At 54.9% G+C, this 19,360-nt stretch overlaps 1 long non-coding RNA gene and 9 other non-coding genes across 11 annotated transcripts in view; all 10 read left to right on the top strand.

The window, feature by feature from the left end:
- The window catches only part of LOC143267110 (uncharacterized), a 41,932-nt gene extending 28,972 nt beyond the window's left edge, over window positions 1–12,960 (top strand). Inside the window, exons 7-10 of one of the 2 annotated variants that reach the window (XR_013042036.1) lie at window positions 284–427; window positions 4,464–4,607; window positions 8,643–8,786; window positions 12,823–12,960. This is a non-coding gene — a long non-coding RNA (uncharacterized LOC143267110). Of the gene's footprint in view, window positions 1–283; window positions 428–4,463; window positions 4,608–8,642; window positions 8,787–10,732; window positions 10,871–12,822 lie in introns of those variants that run through there. The other variant, XR_013042035.1, reaches the window with a different exon arrangement.
- On the top strand, window positions 686–779 carry LOC143271460 (small nucleolar RNA SNORD116). The gene has a single exon (XR_013048681.1). It is a non-coding gene; the product is annotated as a small nucleolar RNA SNORD116 (small nucleolar RNA).
- Window positions 2,776–2,869, top strand: LOC143271545 (small nucleolar RNA SNORD116). Its single transcript, XR_013048766.1, has one exon. It is a non-coding gene; the product is annotated as a small nucleolar RNA SNORD116 (small nucleolar RNA).
- On the top strand, window positions 4,866–4,959 carry LOC143271459 (small nucleolar RNA SNORD116). Its single transcript, XR_013048680.1, has one exon. It is a non-coding gene; the product is annotated as a small nucleolar RNA SNORD116 (small nucleolar RNA).
- Window positions 6,954–7,047, top strand: LOC143271544 (small nucleolar RNA SNORD116). The gene has a single exon (XR_013048765.1). It is a non-coding gene; the product is annotated as a small nucleolar RNA SNORD116 (small nucleolar RNA).
- LOC143271458 (small nucleolar RNA SNORD116) lies at window positions 9,045–9,138 on the top strand. The gene has a single exon (XR_013048679.1). It is a non-coding gene; the product is annotated as a small nucleolar RNA SNORD116 (small nucleolar RNA).
- Window positions 11,135–11,228, top strand: LOC143271543 (small nucleolar RNA SNORD116). The gene has a single exon (XR_013048764.1). It is a non-coding gene; the product is annotated as a small nucleolar RNA SNORD116 (small nucleolar RNA).
- A 264-nt stretch (window positions 12,961–13,224) lies between the features above and the next one.
- On the top strand, window positions 13,225–13,318 carry LOC143271456 (small nucleolar RNA SNORD116). The gene has a single exon (XR_013048677.1). It is a non-coding gene; the product is annotated as a small nucleolar RNA SNORD116 (small nucleolar RNA).
- A 1,996-nt stretch (window positions 13,319–15,314) lies between these two features.
- On the top strand, window positions 15,315–15,408 carry LOC143271542 (small nucleolar RNA SNORD116). The gene has a single exon (XR_013048763.1). It is a non-coding gene; the product is annotated as a small nucleolar RNA SNORD116 (small nucleolar RNA).
- A 1,994-nt stretch (window positions 15,409–17,402) lies between these two features.
- On the top strand, window positions 17,403–17,496 carry LOC143271455 (small nucleolar RNA SNORD116). The gene has a single exon (XR_013048676.1). It is a non-coding gene; the product is annotated as a small nucleolar RNA SNORD116 (small nucleolar RNA).
- The last annotated feature ends 1,864 nt before the right edge of the window (window positions 17,497–19,360 follow it).

Below are 19,360 nucleotides of genomic sequence, written 5' to 3'. Positions count from 1 at the left end.
GGTCAGGCCGACACTGGTGGTTTGATTGCAGAGAGGGTCCAAGGTGATCTGAAAGGGCACGGAGGGAAGGAGGGACCCAGGGCAAGGACAAGCTCTGAGACCCTGGTGGAAACCTGGCACAGATGTGGCCTGGCTTGCTGGAGGGTGAGGGCAGAGCAGGAGTGGTGAGAGGGCAGATGTGACCTGATCTGCCCATTGAGAAGAGCCAGGCCCACCCATCCATCCCAGAGCCAGTTGCCCGCTTCCCACTGTAATGTTGGCATGTGCTTTGATGTCTTCACAGTGTGGCATTGCGTGGCCTGCATGGCCATAGTGCGGAGAGAGTGGCCCAGCTTCCTTTGCCCAGGACTCATGGCACCTGAAACAGTGAGCCTCGAGTGAAGTTGCTTGGTGTTGGTGACCTGCAGGAGAAGGCCTGAGGACCAAGGTAAGCCTCCCATGCCTTGTCCCAGGTGCTCAGGATCCTGGGGTCTTGGTGGTGCTGCGAGGACTTACCATCCCTGCTTCCCGGGCCTGTCTGCACCTGGAGCAGACTTAGGTCCTCAAGTTGCTTCCCATTTCCATGCAGAGACCCGTTGCCACCTGCACAAAGACGGGGCATGTCTTGGTATTTCTCGCACTCCCCAACACCCACCCTGTCCTGAGTGTCCTGAAAATCCCTGTACCGGGGCACTCCAGCGTGCTTGGATCGATGATGATTTCCAGTCAAACATTCCTTGGAAAAGCTGAACAAAATGAGTGAAAACTCAGTACCGCCGCTCTCATCGAAACTGAGGTCCGGCACCTTGGCTCACCCAAGTCCTCTGGGAGTCAGACACAGGCCTGAGAACCACTCCGCTGCTCCTGCCCCCCTCCAGCAGTAGCCAGACTCTCTTGCCATGGGCTTGATCTTTCCCCCACTCTGCTAGCCATCAGGGGCATGGGGAAAAGAGAATATTTGGGGCGTGCTGGCAAGCAAGCAGCCATCCCCACTCTCCCAAGCCAGACTGACAGCTAGACATGGGACCCTGGACCTTGGGCTCTCTTGTAGGCACTCTAGAAATATGCTAGCTTGGGACACCCACCTGAAACAGGCGTGCTGACCTGTGTAGAAATCTGCACACTGGAGACCTTTGGTGGACTAGCTTGACCGGGGAGCGCTAAGGTCAGACTGCTGGCCTCCTGGTGGAGGAGACAGGTGTGAGAGTGCTTTTCTTCCACCCATGGTAGTGGAGCACCCGTCTTGGCTCAAGCCTATCTCAAAGCTAGGAAAGACACCTATTTTGCGGAGTGGTCTTCAGCAGGGTGTGATTCTTCCAGGAAGGCCTGTTTGGAGGCCGGCTAGGGATCCCTTCCTTGTAGGAATTGCACTCTGGGTCCCAGGCTGTAGATCAAGACTGCCTTGAGAGCTCTGCTCATGGGCAGTGGAGGGTGCCCAAGAGACTTGGCTTGCAAGGGTGCATGCATTTCTGGTCACTGGAGACCTTGTGTGTTGCAACTTGTCTTGGGAGGTGCCAGGCTCTCTGGCTAGCCTTTGGCGTCCCACATAAGTTACGGTGTGTTGATGCAGTGTTCTCGCTTGCATTCAAAAATGGCAGCGCTCTTGAACACGGTCTGTCCCATGAAGACAGACTGACAGAGGGTGGCATCAATCCAGAGACAGGGTCAGAGACAGAGAGAGAAATCAGGAGAAAGAGAAAGAGACAAAAAAAGAGACAGAAGGAGGCAGAAAGAGAGTGAGAAAGGATATCTGGTTGAGCCAGAGTGCCTGCCATTGCCTGTGGTGAAGTCCTCAGAGGAGACTTTAGGCGGTTTGACCTCGGGATCTCAGCATTTCTAGCAGGAGAAAGATGCAGATTTCGGGGATAGCGTTGCCCACCTGGTTGTCAGAGATGATTTGATGGGAGTCGGGAGGCTTGGGTTGGCTAGTGAGCATGGCCAGAGCTGCGTCCTCAGCAGCTTGAACTTGAGACAGCAAGTAGAGCTTGCCCTGTTTAATGACCCCAGTGCACAGTGTTAGATGATTGAGGTGCTAAGAGTTGGCCCTGGTTTTTTTTTTTTCTTTTTTCGGGAAGAGTCTGCTTGCCTGCATTGCAGCTCCATGATGTGTAGGTCAGGCCGACACTGGTGGTTTGATTGCAGAGAGGGTCCAAGGTGATCTGAAAGGGCACTGAGGGAAGGAGGGACCCAGGGCAAGGACAAGCTCTGAGACCCTGGTGGAAACCTGGCACCGATGTGGCCTGGCATGCTGGAGGGTGAGGGCAGAGCAGGAGTGGTGAGAGGGCAGATGTGATCTGATCTGCCCATTGAGACGAGCCAGGCCCACCCATCCATCCCAGAGCCAGTTGCCCGCTTCCCACTGTAATGTTGGCATGTGCTTTGATGTCTTCACAGTGTGGCATTGCGTGGCCTGCAAGGCCATAGTGCGGAGAGAGTGGACCAGCTTCCTTTGCCCAGGACTCATGGCACCTGAAACAGTGAGCCTCGAGTGAAGTTGCTTGGTGTTGGTGACCTGCAGGAGAAGGCCTGAGGCCCAAGGTAAGCCTCCCATGCCTTGTCCCAGGTGCTCAGGATCCTGGGGTCTTGGTGGTGCTGCGAGGACTTACCATCCCTGCTTCCCGGGCCTGTCTGCACCTGGAGCAGACTTAGGTCCTCAAGTTGCTTCCCATTTCCATGCAGAGACCCGTTGCCACCTGCACAAAGACGGGGCATGTCTTGGTATTTCTCGCACTCCCCAACACCCACCCTGTCCTGAGTGCCCTGAAAATCCCTGTACCGGGGCACTCCAGCGTGCTTGGATCGATGATGATTTCCAGTCAAACATTCGTTGGAAAAGCTGAACAAAATGAGTGAAAACTCAGTACCGCCGCTCTCATCGAAACTGAGGTCCGGCACCTTGGCTCACCCAAGTCCTCTGGGAGTCAGACACAGGCCTGAGAACCACTCCGCTGCTCCTGCCCCCCTCCAGCAGTAGCCAGACTCTCTTGCCATGGGCTTGATCTTTCCCCCACTCTGCTAGCCATCAGGGGCATGGGGAAAAGAGAATATTTGGGGCGTGCTGGCAAGCAAGCAGCCATCCCCACTCTCCCAAGCCAGACTGACAGCTAGACATGGGACCCTGGACCTTGGGCTCTCTTGTAGGCACTCTAGAAATATGCTAGCTTGGGACACCCACCTGAAACAGGCGTGCTGACCTGTGTAGAAATCTGCACACTGGAGACCTTTGGTGGACTAGCTTGACCGGGGAGCGCTAAGGTCAGACTGCTGGCCTCCTGGTGGAGGAGACAGGTGTGAGAGTGCTTTTCTTCCACCCATGGTAGTGGAGCACCCGTCTTGGCTCAAGCCTATCTCAAAGCTAGGAAAGACACCTATTTTGCGGAGTGGTCTTCAGCAGGGTGTGATTCTTCCAGGAAGGCCTGTTTGGAGGCCGGCTAGGGATCCCTTCCTTGTAGGAATTGCACTCTGGGTCCCAGGCTGTAGATCAAGACTGCCTTGAGAGCTCTGCTCATGGGCAGTGGAGGGTGCCAAAGCGAATTGGCTTGCAAGGGTGCATGCATTTCTGGTCACTGGAGACCTTGTGTGTTGCAACTTGTCTTGGGAGGTGCCAGGCTCTCTGGCTAGCCTTTGGCGTCCCACATAAGTTACGGTGTGTTGATGCAGTGTTCTCGCTTGCATTCAAAAATGGCAGCGCTCTTGAACACGGTCTGTCCCATGAAGACAGACTGACAGAGGGTGGCATCAATTCAGAGTCAGGGGCAGAGACAGAGAGAGAAATCAGGAGAAAGAGAAAGAGACAAAAAAAGAGACAGAAGGAGGCAGAAAGAGAGTGAGAAAGGAGATCTGGTTGAGCCAGAGTGCCTGCCACTGCCTGTGGTGAAGTCCTCAGAGGAGACTTTAGGCGGTTTGACCTCGGGATCTCAGCATTTCTAGCAGGAGAAAGATGCAGATTTCGGGGTTAGCGTTGCCGACCTGGTTGTCAGAGATGATTTGATGGGAGTCGGGAGGCTTGGGTTGGCTAGTGAGCATGGCCAGAGCTGCGTCCTCAGCAGCTTGAACTTGAGACAGCAAGTAGAGCTTGCCCTGTTTAATGACCCCAGTGCACAGTGTTAGAGGATTGAGGTGCTAAGAGTTGGCCCTGGTTTTTTTTTTTTCTTTTTTCGGGAAGAGTCTGCTTGCCTGCATTGCAGCTCCATGATGTGTAGGTCAGGCCGACACTGGTGGTTTGATTGCAGAGAGGGTCCAAGGTGATCTGAAAGGGCACGGAGGGAAGGAGGGACCCAGGGCAAGGACAAGCTCTGAGACCCTGGTGGAAACCTGGCACAGATGTGGCCTGGCTTGCTGGAGGGTGAGGGCAGAGCAGGAGTGGTGAGAGGGCAGATGTGACCTGATCTGCCCATTGAGAAGAGCCAGGCCCACCCATCCATCCCAGAGCCAGTTGCCCGCTTCCCACTGTAATGTTGGCATGTGCTTTGATGTCTTCACAGTGTGGCATTGCGTGGCCTGCATGGCCATAGTGCGGAGAGAGTGGCCCAGCTTCCTTTGCCCAGGACTCATGGCACCTGAAACAGTGAGCCTCGAGTGAAGTTGCTTGGTGTTGGTGACCTGCAGGAGAAGGCCTGAGGACCAAGGTAAGCCTCCCATGCCTTGTCCCAGGTGCTCAGGATCCTGGGGTCTTGGTGGTGCTGCGAGGACTTACCATCCCTGCTTCCCGGGCCTGTCTGCACCTGGAGCAGACTTAGGTCCTCAAGTTGCTTCCCATTTCCATGCAGAGACCCGTTGCCACCTGCACAAAGACGGGGCATGTCTTGGTATTTCTCGCACTCCCCAACACCCACCCTGTCCTGAGTGTCCTGAAAATCCCTGTACCGGGGCACTCCAGCGTGCTTGGATCGATGATGATTTCCAGTCAAACATTCCTTGGAAAAGCTGAACAAAATGAGTGAAAACTCAGTACCGCCGCTCTCATCGAAACTGAGGTCCGGCACCTTGGCTCACCCAAGTCCTCTGGGAGTCAGACACAGGCCTGAGAACCACTCCGCTGCTCCTGCCCCCCTCCAGCAGTAGCCAGACTCTCTTGCCATGGGCTTGATCTTTCCCCCACTCTGCTAGCCATCAGGGGCATGGGGAAAAGAGAATATTTGGGGCGTGCTGGCAAGCAAGCAGCCATCCCCACTCTCCCAAGCCAGACTGACAGCTAGACATGGGACCCTGGACCTTGGGCTCTCTTGTAGGCACTCTAGAAATATGCTAGCTTGGGACACCCACCTGAAACAGGCGTGCTGACCTGTGTAGAAATCTGCACACTGGAGACCTTTGGTGGACTAGCTTGACCGGGGAGCGCTAAGGTCAGACTGCTGGCCTCCTGGTGGAGGAGACAGGTGTGAGAGTGCTTTTCTTCCACCCATGGTAGTGGAGCACCCGTCTTGGCTCAAGCCTATCTCAAAGCTAGGAAAGACACCTATTTTGCGGAGTGGTCTTCAGCAGGGTGTGATTCTTCCAGGAAGGCCTGTTTGGAGGCCGGCTAGGGATCCCTTCCTTGTAGGAATTGCACTCTGGGTCCCAGGCTGTAGATCAAGACTGCCTTGAGAGCTCTGCTCATGGGCAGTGGAGGGTGCCCAAGAGACTTGGCTTGCAAGGGTGCATGCATTTCTGGTCACTGGAGACCTTGTGTGTTGCAACTTGTCTTGGGAGGTGCCAGGCTCTCTGGCTAGCCTTTGGCGTCCCACATAAGTTACGGTGTGTTGATGCAGTGTTCTCGCTTGCATTCAAAAATGGCAGCGCTCTTGAACACGGTCTGTCCCATGAAGACAGACTGACAGAGGGTGGCATCAATCCAGAGACAGGGTCAGAGACAGAGAGAGAAATCAGGAGAAAGAGAAAGAGACAAAAAAAGAGACAGAAGGAGGCAGAAAGAGAGTGAGAAAGGATATCTGGTTGAGCCAGAGTGCCTGCCATTGCCTGTGGTGAAGTCCTCAGAGGAGACTTTAGGCGGTTTGACCTCGGGATCTCAGCATTTCTAGCAGGAGAAAGATGCAGATTTCGGGGATAGCGTTGCCCACCTGGTTGTCAGAGATGATTTGATGGGAGTCGGGAGGCTTGGGTTGGCTAGTGAGCATGGCCAGAGCTGCGTCCTCAGCAGCTTGAACTTGAGACAGCAAGTAGAGCTTGCCCTGTTTAATGACCCCAGTGCACAGTGTTAGATGATTGAGGTGCTAAGAGTTGGCCCTGGTTTTTTTTTTCTTTTTTCGGGAAGAGTCTGCTTGCCTGCATTGCAGCTCCATGATGTGTAGGTCAGGCCGACACTGGTGGTTTGATTGCAGAGAGGGTCCAAGGTGATCTGAAAGGGCACTGAGGGAAGGAGGGACCCAGGGCAAGGACAAGCTCTGAGACCCTGGTGGAAACCTGGCACCGATGTGGCCTGGCATGCTGGAGGGTGAGGGCAGAGCAGGAGTGGTGAGAGGGCAGATGTGATCTGATCTGCCCATTGAGACGAGCCAGGCCCACCCATCCATCCCAGAGCCAGTTGCCCGCTTCCCACTGTAATGTTGGCATGTGCTTTGATGTCTTCACAGTGTGGCATTGCGTGGCCTGCAAGGCCATAGTGCGGAGAGAGTGGCCCAGCTTCCTTTGCCCAGGACTCATGGCACCTGAAACAGTGAGCCTCGAGTGAAGTTGCTTGGTGTTGGTGACCTGCAGGAGAAGGCCTGAGGCCCAAGGTAAGCCTCCCATGCCTTGTCCCAGGTGCTCAGGATCCTGGGGTCTTGGTGGTGCTGTGAGGACTTACCATCCCTGCTTCCCGGGCCTGTCTGCACCTGGAGCAGACTTAGGTCCTCAAGTTGCTTCCCATTTCCATGCAGAGACCCGTTGCCACCTGCACAAAGACGGGGCATGTCTTGGTATTTCTCGCACTCCCCAACACCCACCCTGTCCTGAGTGCCCTGAAAATCCCTGTACCGGGGCACTCCAGCGTGCTTGGATCGATGATGATTTCCAGTCAAACATTCGTTGGAAAAGCTGAACAAAATGAGTGAAAACTCAGTACCGCCGCTCTCATCGAAACTGAGGTCCGGCACCTTGGCTCACCCAAGTCCTCTGGGAGTCAGACACAGGCCTGAGAACCACTCCGCTGCTCCTGCCCCCCTCCAGCAGTAGCCAGACTCTCTTGCCATGGGCTTGATCTTTCCCCCACTCTGCTAGCCATCAGGGGCATGGGGAAAAGAGAATATTTGGGGCGTGCTGGCAAGCAAGCAGCCATCCCCACTCTCCCAAGCCAGACTGACAGCTAGACATGGGACCCTGGACCTTGGGCTCTCTTGTAGGCACTCTAGAAATATGCTAGCTTGGGACACCCACCTGAAACAGGCGTGCTGACCTGTGTAGAAATCTGCACACTGGAGACCTTTGGTGGACTAGCTTGACCGGGGAGCGCTAAGGTCAGACTGCTGGCCTCCTGGTGGAGGAGACAGGTGTGAGAGTGCTTTTCTTCCACCCATGGTAGTGGAGCACCCGTCTTGGCTCAAGCCTATCTCAAAGCTAGGAAAGACACCTATTTTGCGGAGTGGTCTTCAGCAGGGTGTGATTCTTCCAGGAAGGCCTGTTTGGAGGCCGGCTAGGGATCCCTTCCTTGTAGGAATTGCACTCTGGGTCCCAGGCTGTAGATCAAGACTGCCTTGAGAGCTCTGCTCATGGGCAGTGGAGGGTGCCAAAGCGAATTGGCTTGCAAGGGTGCATGCATTTCTGGTCACTGGAGACCTTGTGTGTTGCAACTTGTCTTGGGAGGTGCCAGGCTCTCTGGCTAGCCTTTGGCGTCCCACATAAGTTACGGTGTGTTGATGCAGTGTTCTCGCTTGCATTCAAAAATGGCAGCGCTCTTGAACACGGTCTGTCCCATGAAGACAGACTGACAGAGGGTGGCATCAATTCAGAGTCAGGGGCAGAGACAGAGAGAGAAATCAGGAGAAAGAGAAAGAGACAAAAAAAGAGACAGAAGGAGGCAGAAAGAGAGTGAGAAAGGAGATCTGGTTGAGCCAGAGTGCCTGCCACTGCATGTGGTGAAGTCCTCAGAGGAGACTTTAGGCGGTTTGACCTCGGGATCTCAGCATTTCTAGCAGGAGAAAGATGCAGATTTCGGGGTTAGCGTTGCCGACCTGGTTGTCAGAGATGATTTGATGGGAGTCGGGAGGCTTGGGTTGGCTAGTGAGCATGGCCAGAGCTGCGTCCTCAGCAGCTTGAACTTGAGACAGCAAGTAGAGCTTGCCCTGTTTAATGACCCCAGTGCACAGTGTTAGAGGATTGAGGTGCTAAGAGTTGGCCCTGGTTTTTTTTTTTTTCTTTTTTCGGGAAGAGTCTGCTTGCCTGCATTGCAGCTCCATGATGTGTAGGTCAGGCCGACACTGGTGGTTTGATTGCAGAGAGGGTCCAAGGTGATCTGAAAGGGCACGGAGGGAAGGAGGGACCCAGGGCAAGGACAAGCTCTGAGACCCTGGTGGAAACCTGGCACAGATGTGGCCTGGCTTGCTGGAGGGTGAGGGCAGAGCAGGAGTGGTGAGAGGGCAGATGTGATCTGATCTGCCCATTGAGAAGAGCCAGGCCCACCCATCCATCCCAGAGCCAGTTGCCCGCTTCCCACTGTAATGTTGGCATGTGCTTTGATGTCTTCACAGTGTGGCATTGCGTGGCCTGCATGGCCATAGTGCGGAGAGAGTGGCCCAGCTTCCTTTGCCCAGGACTCATGGCACCTGAAACAGTGAGCCTCGAGTGAAGTTGCTTGGTGTTGGTGACCTGCAGGAGAAGGCCTGAGGACCAAGGTAAGCCTCCCATGCCTTGTCCCAGGTGCTCAGGATCCTGGGGTCTTGGTGGTGCTGCGAGGACTTACCATCCCTGCTTCCCGGGCCTGTCTGCACCTGGAGCAGACTTAGGTCCTCAAGTTGCTTCCCATTTCCATGCAGAGACCCGTTGCCACCTGCACAAAGACGGGGCATGTCTTGGTATTTCTCGCACTCCCCAACACCCACCCTGTCCTGAGTGTCCTGAAAATCCCTGTACCGGGGCACTCCAGCGTGCTTGGATCGATGATGATTTCCAGTCAAACATTCCTTGGAAAAGCTGAACAAAATGAGTGAAAACTCAGTACCGCCGCTCTCATCGAAACTGAGGTCCGGCACCTTGGCTCACCCAAGTCCTCTGGGAGTCAGACACAGGCCTGAGAACCACTCCGCTGCTCCTGCCCCCCTCCAGCAGTAGCCAGACTCTCTTGCCATGGGCTTGATCTTTCCCCCACTCTGCTAGCCATCAGGGGCATGGGGAAAAGAGAATATTTGGGGCGTGCTGGCAAGCAAGCAGCCATCCCCACTCTCCCAAGCCAGACTGACAGCTAGACATGGGACCCTGGACCTTGGGCTCTCTTGTAGGCACTCTAGAAATATGCTAGCTTGGGACACCCACCTGAAACAGGCGTGCTGACCTGTGTAGAAATCTGCACACTGGAGACCTTTGGTGGACTAGCTTGACCGGGGAGCGCTAAGGTCAGACTGCTGGCCTCCTGGTGGAGGAGACAGGTGTGAGAGTGCTTTTCTTCCACCCATGGTAGTGGAGCACCCGTCTTGGCTCAAGCCTATCTCAAAGCTAGGAAAGACACCTATTTTGCGGAGTGGTCTTCAGCAGGGTGTGATTCTTCCAGGAAGGCCTGTTTGGAGGCCGGCTAGGGATCCCTTCCTTGTAGGAATTGCACTCTGGGTCCCAGGCTGTAGATCAAGACTGCCTTGAGAGCTCTGCTCATGGGCAGTGGAGGGTGCCCAAGAGACTTGGCTTGCAAGGGTGCATGCATTTCTGGTCACTGGAGACCTTGTGTGTTGCAACTTGTCTTGGGAGGTGCCAGGCTCTCTGGCTAGCCTTTGGCGTCCCACATAAGTTACGGTGTGTTGATGCAGTGTTCTCGCTTGCATTCAAAAATGGCAGCGCTCTTGAACACGGTCTGTCCCATGAAGACAGACTGACAGAGGGTGGCATCAATCCAGAGACAGGGTCAGAGACAGAGAGAGAAATCAGGAGAAAGAGAAAGAGACAAAAAAAGAGACAGAAGGAGGCAGAAAGAGAGTGAGAAAGGATATCTGGTTGAGCCAGAGTGCCTGCCATTGCCTGTGGTGAAGTCCTCAGAGGAGACTTTAGGCGGTTTGACCTCGGGATCTCAGCATTTCTAGCAGGAGAAAGATGCAGATTTCGGGGATAGCGTTGCCCACCTGGTTGTCAGAGATGATTTGATGGGAGTCGGGAGGCTTGGGTTGGCTAGTGAGCATGGCCAGAGCTGCGTCCTCAGCAGCTTGAACTTGAGACAGCAAGTAGAGCTTGCCCTGTTTAATGACCCCAGTGCACAGTGTTAGATGATTGAGGTGCTAAGAGTTGGCCCTGGTTTTTTTTTTTTCTTTTTTCGGGAAGAGTCTGCTTGCCTGCATTGCAGCTCCATGATGTGTAGGTCAGGCCGACACTGGTGGTTTGATTGCAGAGAGGGTCCAAGGTGATCTGAAAGGGCACTGAGGGAAGGAGGGACCCAGGGCAAGGACAAGCTCTGAGACCCTGGTGGAAACCTGGCACCGATGTGGCCTGGCATGCTGGAGGGTGAGGGCAGAGCAGGAGTGGTGAGAGGGCAGATGTGATCTGATCTGCCCATTGAGACGAGCCAGGCCCACCCATCCATCCCAGAGCCAGTTGCCCGCTTCCCACTGTAATGTTGGCATGTGCTTTGATGTCTTCACAGTGTGGCATTGCGTGGCCTGCAAGGCCATAGTGCGGAGAGAGTGGACCAGCTTCCTTTGCCCAGGACTCATGGCACCTGAAACAGTGAGCCTCGAGTGAAGTTGCTTGGTGTTGGTGACCTGCAGGAGAAGGCCTGAGGCCCAAGGTAAGCCTCCCATGCCTTGTCCCAGGTGCTCAGGATCCTGGGGTCTTGGTGGTGCTGCGAGGACTTACCATCCCTGCTTCCCGGGCCTGTCTGCACCTGGAGCAGACTTAGGTCCTCAAGTTGCTTCCCATTTCCATGCAGAGACCCGTTGCCACCTGCACAAAGACGGGGCATGTCTTGGTATTTCTCGCACTCCCCAACACCCACCCTGTCCTGAGTGCCCTGAAAATCCCTGTACCGGGGCACTCCAGCGTGCTTGGATCGATGATGATTTCCAGTCAAACATTCGTTGGAAAAGCTGAACAAAATGAGTGAAAACTCAGTACCGCCGCTCTCATCGAAACTGAGGTCCGGCACCTTGGCTCACCCAAGTCCTCTGGGAGTCAGACACAGGCCTGAGAACCACTCCGCTGCTCCTGCCCCCCTCCAGCAGTAGCCAGACTCTCTTGCCATGGGCTTGATCTTTCCCCCACTCTGCTAGCCATCAGGGGCATGGGGAAAAGAGAATATTTGGGGCGTGCTGGCAAGCAAGCAGCCATCCCCACTCTCCCAAGCCAGACTGACAGCTAGACATGGGACCCTGGACCTTGGGCTCTCTTGTAGGCACTCTAGAAATATGCTAGCTTGGGACACCCACCTGAAACAGGCGTGCTGACCTGTGTAGAAATCTGCACACTGGAGACCTTTGGTGGACTAGCTTGACCGGGGAGCGCTAAGGTCAGACTGCTGGCCTCCTGGTGGAGGAGACAGGTGTGAGAGTGCTTTTCTTCCACCCATGGTAGTGGAGCACCCGTCTTGGCTCAAGCCTATCTCAAAGCTAGGAAAGACACCTATTTTGCGGAGTGGTCTTCAGCAGGGTGTGATTCTTCCAGGAAGGCCTGTTTGGAGGCTGGCTAGGGATCCCTTCCTTGTAGGAATTGCACTCTGGGTCCCAGGCTGTAGATCAAGACTGCCTTGAGAGCTCTGCTCATGGGCAGTGGAGGGTGCCAAAGCGAATTGGCTTGCAAGGGTGCATGCATTTCTGGTCACTGGAGACCTTGTGTGTTGCAACTTGTCTTGGGAGGTGCCAGGCTCTCTGGCTAGCCTTTGGCGTCCCACATAAGTTACGGTGTGTTGATGCAGTGTTCTCGCTTGCATTCAAAAATGGCAGCGCTCTTGAACACGGTCTGTCCCATGAAGACAGACTGACAGAGGGTGGCATCAATTCAGAGTCAGGGGCAGAGACAGAGAGAGAAATCAGGAGAAAGAGAAAGAGACAAAAAAAGAGACAGAAGGAGGCAGAAAGAGAGTGAGAAAGGAGATCTGGTTGAGCCAGAGTGCCTGCCACTGCCTGTGGTGAAGTCCTCAGAGGAGACTTTAGGCGGTTTGACCTCGGGATCTCAGCATTTCTAGCAGGAGAAAGATGCAGATTTCGGGGTTAGCGTTGCCGACCTGGTTGTCAGAGATGATTTGATGGGAGTCGGGAGGCTTGGGTTGGCTAGTGAGCATGGCCAGAGCTGCGTCCTCAGCAGCTTGAACTTGAGACAGCAAGTAGAGCTTGCCCTGTTTAATGACCCCAGTGCACAGTGTTAGAGGATTGAGGTGCTAAGAGTTGGCCCTGGTTTTTTTTTTTTCTTTTTTCGGGAAGAGTCTGCTTGCCTGCATTGCAGCTCCATGATGTGTAGGTCAGGCCGACACTGGTGGTTTGATTGCAGAGAGGGTCCAAGGTGATCTGAAAGGGCACGGAGGGAAGGAGGGACCCAGGGCAAGGACAAGCTCTGAGACCCTGGTGGAAACCTGGCACAGATGTGGCCTGGCTTGCTGGAGGGTGAGGGCAGAGCAGGAGTGGTGAGAGGGCAGATGTGACCTGATCTGCCCATTGAGAAGAGCCAGGCCCACCCATCCATCCCAGAGCCAGTTGCCCGCTTCCCACTGTAATGTTGGCATGTGCTTTGATGTCTTCACAGTGTGGCATTGCGTGGCCTGCATGGCCATAGTGCGGAGAGAGTGGCCCAGCTTCCTTTGCCCAGGACTCATGGCACCTGAAACAGTGAGCCTCGAGTGAAGTTGCTTGGTGTTGGTGACCTGCAGGAGAAGGCCTGAGGACCAAGGTAAGCCTCCCATGCCTTGTCCCAGGTGCTCAGGATCCTGGGGTCTTGGTGGTGCTGCGAGGACTTACCATCCCTGCTTCCCGGGCCTGTCTGCACCTGGAGCAGACTTAGGTCCTCAAGTTGCTTCCCATTTCCATGCAGAGACCCGTTGCCACCTGCACAAAGACGGGGCATGTCTTGGTATTTCTCGCACTCCCCAACACCCACCCTGTCCTGAGTGTCCTGAAAATCCCTGTACCGGGGCACTCCAGCGTGCTTGGATCGATGATGATTTCCAGTCAAACATTCCTTGGAAAAGCTGAACAAAATGAGTGAAAACTCAGTACCGCCGCTCTCATCGAAACTGAGGTCCGGCACCTTGGCTCACCCAAGTCCTCTGGGAGTCAGACACAGGCCTGAGAACCACTCCGCTGCTCCTGCCCCCCTCCAGCAGTAGCCAGACTCTCTTGCCATGGGCTTGATCTTTCCCCCACTCTGCTAGCCATCAGGGGCATGGGGAAAAGAGAATATTTGGGGCGTGCTGGCAAGCAAGCAGCCATCCCCACTCTCCCAAGCCAGACTGACAGCTAGACATGGGACCCTGGACCTTGGGCTCTCTTGTAGGCACTCTAGAAATATGCTAGCTTGGGACACCCACCTGAAACAGGCGTGCTGACCTGTGTAGAAATCTGCACACTGGAGACCTTTGGTGGACTAGCTTGACCGGGGAGCGCTAAGGTCAGACTGCTGGCCTCCTGGTGGAGGAGACAGGTGTGAGAGTGCTTTTCTTCCACCCATGGTAGTGGAGCACCCGTCTTGGCTCAAGCCTATCTCAAAGCTAGGAAAGACACCTATTTTGCGGAGTGGTCTTCAGCAGGGTGTGATTCTTCCAGGAAGGCCTGTTTGGAGGCCGGCTAGGGATCCCTTCCTTGTAGGAATTGCACTCTGGGTCCCAGGCTGTAGATCAAGACTGCCTTGAGAGCTCTGCTCATGGGCAGTGGAGGGTGCCCAAGAGACTTGGCTTGCAAGGGTGCATGCATTTCTGGTCACTGGAGACCTTGTGTGTTGCAACTTGTCTTGGGAGGTGCCAGGCTCTCTGGCTAGCCTTTGGCGTCCCACATAAGTTACGGTGTGTTGATGCAGTGTTCTCGCTTGCATTCAAAAATGGCAGCGCTCTTGAACACGGTCTGTCCCATGAAGACAGACTGACAGAGGGTGGCATCAATCCAGAGACAGGGTCAGAGACAGAGAGAGAAATCAGGAGAAAGAGAAAGAGACAAAAAAAGAGACAGAAGGAGGCAGAAAGAGAGTGAGAAAGGATATCTGGTTGAGCCAGAGTGCCTGCCATTGCCTGTGGTGAAGTCCTCAGAGGAGACTTTAGGCGGTTTGACCTCGGGATCTCAGCATTTCTAGCAGGAGAAAGATGCAGATTTCGGGGATAGCGTTGCCCACCTGGTTGTCAGAGATGATTTGATGGGAGTCGGGAGGCTTGGGTTGGCTAGTGAGCATGGCCAGAGCTGCGTCCTCAGCAGCTTGAACTTGAGACAGCAAGTAGAGCTTGCCCTGTTTAATGACCCCAGTGCACAGTGTTAGATGATTGAGGTGCTAAGAGTTGGCCCTGGTTTTTTTTTTTTCTTTTTTCGGGAAGAGTCTGCTTGCCTGCATTGCAGCTCCATGATGTGTAGGTCAGGCCGACACTGGTGGTTTGATTGCAGAGAGGGTCCAAGGTGATCTGAAAGGGCACTGAGGGAAGGAGGGACCCAGGGCAAGGACAAGCTCTGAGACCCTGGTGGAAACCTGGCACCGATGTGGCCTGGCATGCTGGAGGGTGAGGGCAGAGCAGGAGTGGTGAGAGGGCAGATGTGATCTGATCTGCCCATTGAGACGAGCCAGGCCCACCCATCCATCCCAGAGCCAGTTGCCCGCTTCCCACTGTAATGTTGGCATGTGCTTTGATGTCTTCACAGTGTGGCATTGCGTGGCCTGCAAGGCCATAGTGCGGAGAGAGTGGCCCAGCTTCCTTTGCCCAGGACTCATGGCACCTGAAACAGTGAGCCTCGAGTGAAGTTGCTTGGTGTTGGTGACCTGCAGGAGAAGGCCTGAGGCCCAAGGTAAGCCTCCCATGCCTTGTCCCAGGTGCTCAGGATCCTGGGGTCTTGGTGGTGCTGCGAGGACTTACCATCCCTGCTTCCCGGGCCTGTCTGCACCTGGAGCAGACTTAGGTCCTCAAGTTGCTTCCCATTTCCATGCAGAGACCCGTTGCCACCTGCACAAAGACGGGGCATGTCTTGGTATTTCTCGCACTCCCCAACACCCACCCTGTCCTGAGTGCCCTGAAAATCCCTGTACCGGGGCACTCCAGCGTGCTTGGATCGATGATGATTTCCAGTCAAACATTCGTTGGAAAAGCTGAACAAAATGAGTGAAAACTCAGTACCGCCGCTCTCATCGAAACTGAGGTCCGGCACCTTGGCTCACCCAAGTCCTCTGGGAGTCAGACACAGGCCTGAGAACCACTCCGCTGCTCCTGCCCCCCTCCAGCAGTAGCCAGACTCTCTTGCCATGGGCTTGATCTTTCCCCCACTCTGCTAGCCATCAGGGGCATGGGGAAAAGAGAATATTTGGGGCGTGCTGGCAAGCAAGCAGCCATCCCCACTCTCCCAAGCCAGACTGACAGCTAGACATGGGACCCTGGACCTTGGGCTCTCTTGTAGGCACTCTAGAAATATGCTAGCTTGGGACACCCACCTGAAACAGGCGTGCTGACCTGTGTAGAAATCTGCACACTGGAGACCTTTGGTGGACTAGCTTGACCGGGGAGCGCTAAGGTCAGACTGCTGGCCTCCTGGTGGAGGAGACAGGTGTGAGAGTGCTTTTCTTCCACCCATGGTAGTGGAGCACCCGTCTTGGCTCAAGCCTATCTCAAAGCTAGGAAAGACACCTATTTTGCGGAGTGGTCTTCAGCAGGGTGTGATTCTTCCAGGAAGGCCTGTTTGGAGGCCGGCTAGGGATCCCTTCCTTGTAGGAATTGCACTCTGGGTCCCAGGCTGTAGATCAAGACTGCCTTGAGAGCTCTGCTCATGGGCAGTGGAGGGTGCCAAAGCGAATTGGCTTGCAAGGGTGCATGCATTTCTGGTCACTGGAGACCTTGTGTGTTGCAACTTGTCTTGGGAGGTGCCAGGCTCTCTGGCTAGCCTTTGGCGTCCCACATAAGTTACGGTGTGTTGATGCAGTGTTCTCCCTTGCAGTCAAAAATGGCAGCGCTCTTGAACACGGTCTGTCCCATGAAGACAGACTGACAGAGGGTGGCATCAATCCAGAGACAGGGGCAGAGACAGAGAGAGAAATCAGGAGAAAGAGAAAGAGACAAAAAAAGAGACAGAAGGAGGCAGAAAGAGAGTGAGAAAGGAGATCTGGTTGAGCCAGAGTGCCTGCCATTGCCTGTGGTGAAGTCCTCAGAGGAGACTTTAGGCGGTTTGACCTCGGGATCTCAGCATTTCTAGCAGGAGAAAGATGCAGATTTCGGGGTTAGCCTTGCCGACCTGGTTGTCAGAGATGATTTGATGGGAGTCGGGAGGCTTGGGTTGGCTAGTGAGCATGGCCAGAGCTGCGTCCTCAGCAGCTTGAACTTGAGACAGCAAGTAGAGCTTGCCCTGTTTAATGACCCCAGTGCACAGTGTTAGAGGATTGAGGTGCTAAGAGTTGGCCCTGGTTTTTTTTTTCTTTTGTCGGGAAGAGTCTGCTTGCCTGCATTGCAGCTCCATGATGTGTAGGTCAGGCCGACACTGGTGGTTTGATTGCAGAGAGGGTCCAAGGTGATCTGAAAGGGCACGGAGGGAAGGAGGGACCCAGGGCAAGGACAAGCTCTGAGACCCTGGTGGAAACCTGGCACCGATGTGGCCTGGCATGCTGGAGGGTGAGGGCAGAGCAGGAGTGGTGAGAGGGCAGATGTGATCTGATCTGCCCATTGAGACGAGCCAGGCCCACCCATCCATCCCAGAGCCAGTTGCCCGCTTCCCACTGTAATGTTGGCATGTGCTTTGATGTCTTCACAGTGTGGCATTGCGTGGCCTAGATGGCCATAGTGCGGAGAGAGTGGCCCAGCTTCCTTTGCCCAGGACTCATGGCACCTGAAACAGTGAGCCTCGAGTGAAGTTGCTTGGTGTTGGTGACCTGCAGGAGAAGGCCTGAGGACCAAGGTAAGCCTCCCATGCCTTGTCCCAGGTGCTCAGGATCCTGGGGTCTTGGTGGTGCTGCGAGGACTTACCATCCCTGCTTCCCGGGCCTGTCTGCACCTGGAGCAGACTTAGGTCCTCAAGTTGCTTCCCATTTCCATGCAGAGACCCGTTGCCACCTGCACAAAGACGGGGCATGTCTTGGTATTTCTCGCACTCCCCAACACCCACCCTGTCCTGAGTGTCCTGAAAATCCCTGTACTGGGGCACTCCAGCGTGCTTGGATCGATGATGATTTCCAGTCAAACATTCCTTGGAAAAGCTGAACAAAATGAGTGAAAACTCAGTACCGCCGCTCTCATCGAAACTGAGGTCCGGCACCTTGGCTCACCCAAGTCCTCTGGGAGTCAGACACAGGCCTGAGAACCACTCCGCTGCTCCTGCCCCCCTCCAGCAGTAGCCAGACTCTCTTGCCATGGGCTTGATCTTTCCCCCACTCTGCTAGCCATCAGGGGCATGGGGAAAAGAGAATATTTGGGGCGTGCTGGCAAGCAAGCAGCCATCCCCACTCTCCCAAGCCAGACTGACAGCTAGACATGGGACCCTGGACCTTGGGCTCTCTTGTAGGCACTCTAGAAATATGCTAGCTTGGGACACCCACCTGAAACAGGCGTGCTGACCTGTGTTGAAATCTGCACACTGGAGACCTTTGGTGGACTAGCTTGACCGGGGAGCGCTAAGGTCAGACTGCTGGCCTCCTGGTGGAGGAGACAGGTGTGAGAGTGCTTTTCTTCCACCCATGGTAGTGGAGCACCCGTCTTGGCTCAAGCCTATCTCAAAGCTAGGAAAGACACCTATTTTGCGGAGTGGTCTTCAGCAGGGTGTGATTCTTCCAGGAAGGCCTGTTTGGAGGCCGGCTAGGGATCCCTTCCTTGTAGGAATTGCACTCTGGGTCCCAGGCTGTAGATCAAGACTGCCTTGAGAGCTCTGCTCATGGGCAGTGGAGGGTGCCAAAGCGAATTGGCTTGCAAGGGTGCATGCATTTCTGGTCACTGGAGACCTTGTGTGTTGCAACTTGTCTTGGGAGGTGCCAGGCTCTCTGGCTAGCCTTTGGCGTCCCACATAAGTTACGGTGTGTTGATGCAGTGTTCTCCCTTGCAGTCAAAAATGGCAGCGCTCTTGAACACGGTCTGTCCCATGAAGACAGACTGACAGAGGGTGGCATCAATCCAGAGACAGGGGCAGAGACAGAGAGAGAAATCAGGAGAAAGAGAAAGAGACAAAAAAAGAGACAGAAGGAGGCAGAAAGAGAGTGAGAAAGGAGATCTGGTTGAGCCAGAGTGCCTGCCATTGCCTGTGGTGAAGTCCTCAGAGGAGACTTTAGGCGGTTTGACCTCGGGATCTCAGCATTTCTAGCAGGAGAAAGATGCAGATTTCGGGGTTAGCCTTGCCGACCTGGTTGTCAGAGATGATTTGATGGGAGTCGGGAGGCTTGGGTTGGCTAGTGAGCATGGCCAGAGCTGCGTCCTCAGCAGCTTGAACTTGAGACAGCAAGTAGAGCTTGCCCTGTTTAATGACCCCAGTGCACAGTGTTAGAGGATTGAGGTGCTAAGAGTTGGCCCTGGTTTTTTTTTTCTTTTGTCGGGAAGAGTCTGCTTGCCTGCATTGCAGCTCCATGATGTGTAGGTCAGGCCGACACTGGTGGTTTGATTGCAGAGAGGGTCCAAGGTGATCTGAAAGGGCACGGAGGGAAAGAGGGACCCAGGGCAAGGACAAGCTCTGAGACCCTGGTGGAAACCTGGCACCGATGTGGCCTGGCATGCTGGAGGGTGAGGGCAGAGCAGGAGTGGTGAGAGGGCAGATGTGATCTGATCTGCCCATTGAGACGAGCCAGGCCCACCCATCCATCCCAGAGCCAGTTGCCCGCTTCCCACTGTAATGTTGGCATGTGCTTTGATGTCTTCACAGTGTGGCATTGCGTGGCCTGGATGGCCATAGTGCGGAGAGAGTGGCCCAGCTTCCTTTGCCCAGGACTCATGGCACCTGAAACAGTGAGCCTCGAGTGAAGTTGCTTGGTGTTGGTGACCTGCAGGAGAAGGCCTGAGGCCCAAGGTAAGCCTCCCATGCCTTGTCCCAGGTGCTCAGGATCCTGGGGTCTTGGTGGTGCTGCGAGGACTTACCATCCCTGCTTCCCGGGCCTGTCTGCACCTGGAGCAGACTTAGGTCCTCAAGTTGCTTCC

Source organism: Peromyscus maniculatus, chromosome 1, assembly GCF_049852395.1.
Source record: "Peromyscus maniculatus bairdii isolate BWxNUB_F1_BW_parent chromosome 1, HU_Pman_BW_mat_3.1, whole genome shotgun sequence".
Lineage (NCBI taxonomy): Eukaryota > Metazoa > Chordata > Mammalia > Rodentia > Cricetidae > Peromyscus > Peromyscus maniculatus.
The sequence above is the reverse complement of the archived record's forward strand: the minus strand, read 5'-3'. Positions and strand labels throughout refer to the sequence as shown.